The sequence below is a fragment of the Cebus imitator genome, unplaced genomic scaffold (assembly GCF_001604975.1).
Source record: "Cebus imitator isolate Cc_AM_T3 unplaced genomic scaffold, Cebus_imitator-1.0 Scaffold27, whole genome shotgun sequence".
In the NCBI taxonomy this organism is placed as follows: domain Eukaryota; kingdom Metazoa; phylum Chordata; class Mammalia; order Primates; family Cebidae; genus Cebus; species Cebus imitator.
The window spans coordinates 10,066,050-10,069,098 of NW_016107342.1; positions in this window are offsets into that span (position 1 = coordinate 10,066,050).

Sequence of the window (3,049 nt, forward strand, 5' to 3'; positions counted from 1 at the left end):
AACTCTATGCACACAAACTAATAAACCTGGAAGAAATGGATAAATTCCTGGACACTTGCCTCCTGCCAAGCCTAAACCAGGAAGAAGCCGAAACCCTGAACAGACCCATAACAAGATACTTATTTTTCAAAGTAGTTGCAGGAGGCACTTCACTCTCTCAGCCTAGTTCCCCATGTCTATCACACTTGAGGGTAAAGAACTGCTTTGCCTCCTGAACAGAGATGATCTGAGGGTCTCAAATGAGCCACAGTGAGGTGAGTAAAATTAAATTAAATGCTATGATGAACAGAGAGGAGGAAATCCTTTCAACTCAGTCTCTATTTCATGAAAACAGTCTCCTGAAACCATATTGGTGATAGCAGGTTGAACTTCATTAATTTGGGGGTATTTGTTTTTGTTTTACTGCTTTGTGTGTGTTTTTTTTAAATTTTCCTTTATAATAAACATGAAACAGTTGAGCTAAAATTTAAATTTCCATAGGCAGGAGATATTTTTGTATATTACCTGTAGAGCAACAAAAATGTGGCTAATAGTAGCTATGAGAGTAACCATGGAAGCACACTTTAGAGTGCAGAGAAATAGTACATCACATCAACCCAGCCTCGTGATCCTGTTTAATTATGAGAACATATCATTAACTCACAAAAAGTGCATCTGCAATGCCTATCCCACAGAATATTTCACTAGATTAGAAATTACAAATGTTGATCAATGTCATACATCATGATTTTGAATTCTTCAAACAACAAGTAAATGCAAAAGAAATTACTGCAAATAAGTATGTAAATAACTTTAAACAAATGGTGCATCAATAATCCTGAAAAGTCAAGAATAAGAGCTCAAACTCTTGAGCTTAGAACTCAAGAACGTATTCATGTTACTCAAAGTGCAGTCTGTGGACCAACAGCATTGTCATCACTTACCTAGGAATTGGCTAGAAAAGTGACATCTCAGGCCCATCCTAGACCACCTGATTCAGAGTATGCATTAAAAACAAATAGACCAAAAAAACAAAACAAAACAAAACAAAAACAGGTGATCACTGCAAATATTTAACTTTGAATGGCAGTGCTTTACCATCTTAATAATATGCTGGAAAATAAATGGACTTTGGAGTTAGAGTAGTTCTGCCACTATTTGTGTAATCTTGGATGTTATTCCATCTGTCTATACTCAGCGTGCTCATCTATCATGTGGGGCTGGTAATATCTACTTCCCAAAGTTGTTGTGAGCATAAAATGTAATAGCATGTATGTAGTACATTCATTCTTCCATCCATGAAATTGTTCATGGACTACCTCAAGTAATGAATTTATAGTACATTGCTGTTCACATATTAACTCTTGCCACAAAGTTATATAAAAAATAATAAGAGAAAACACACATTAGTATTAAATCAACACATTTTTTACCCTGGGAATTTGAGGATAGTCTCAATCTGCAAAACGTTTTTCAAACCCACCTTCTTTCTTGTTGCTTTCAACTGTGTATGTGCTGAGGCGAGAGTCCCCTTATGGTTGGGTTCAGTCCTCAGTTCTCTGGCATGTATTACTTCTTAGAAGTGGCCAGAAATTCCTTCTCAGGTCTTTCAGAAGTGGTTGTCACTCTGCTTTCCCAGTGCTGATCCCTGATCTTTGTTTGCAGACATTTCCCTTCCACCTTCAAAGACAATATGAGCTTTCCACAACAGCCATATCCTAAGAAAACAACATGGTTGAACCCCTCCATTTTCAATGTAGAAAGGCAAGCTATTTTATCCTATTAGTATCTGTCTCATTTATCTTCTTCTCCCTTAACTTTTTATTTATCCCAAGAGATTAACTTGTCTTTCATTACCATGACCTTCCAGGAGGCCCTCTGACCATGCATTAACACATCTGTATTTATAATTCCGTTGCCTAATTATAATACCTATCTCAATGCCTAACACATTGCAATCCCACAGTAGGTGTTATTTTCCTTTTTCAATCTGGGCTGCTATTTGAGATAACTCACAATGATACTATACATAATAAGATATTATTATTTTATTTTATTTTAAAATATCTAGATATTTTATTATTCACCATTAATCAAATCTTATTACTAAGACCAAATTGGTATATGTGTGGAAACTTACAAATAATTTTTAGCACATGGTCACTAAGATTTTGGGTGGGAATCTCTCCATTATTTACCTTCTCTGAGGCCTTGTTGTAGAATTTTAATAAAAGAAACTTTGCAATACAGCTTTATTTTTATGCATTTATTATCAGAAGTACAGTAATATTCATTATACATAATTCAAATAGTGTTCCTCCCAAAGTGGCAATTCTGTCGCTCGTGTCTCATAAGTTTATTCTCATTCAACTTGTCCTTTAAAAAATGGCTATTGAAATGGTGATCAAATAGGAACACTTTTAAGACTATGAGTGAGTGCTGCTAATAATTAACTGATGATAACAGACAGAAAACAGAACCTTTCTGGGCAAACCAGGATGTGGAGTTGCCCTACGTATTAGCAATTTCAGCACTGGAAAACTTAAAGGCCATTACTAATACAAAATTACTCCAGTCATGGAAGATTCCTTCAACAAGACAGAAGTGTTTTAGCAGCATCAGAGTCAATCTGAAGAACCTCTTGGGACATACATAAGTAAATTTCCGTGAGACCATGAACTTGAATCCTCACCGTAAAGAATGAATCAGGAAACAATGCAAAGAGGATGAAGCCTTGGGAAACTAGACAAGAGCAAAGTTTGACATGGTACTAGGTGTTGTCAGGAGCAACTGATGAAAACGTTATTATAGTACTTACAATAAGAGGGTTTGGGCAGACAAAAAGGAGAGTCTTTAAGTGTATCCATCTGCACAGACAAATATCGGTATTCTATCAATTCTAAGTGTATTTTCATTTATTTTTGATTAACACAAAAACCTATGTTTTTTAATATTGCTAATTAATAACTTTTATTTGGAAAAGAAATAGATTTCCAACATTTAAAAAGTCATAATATCAAGAAATGTTTTTAAACACCTAGAAATTTTGATATATGTTTAATGTGTATAA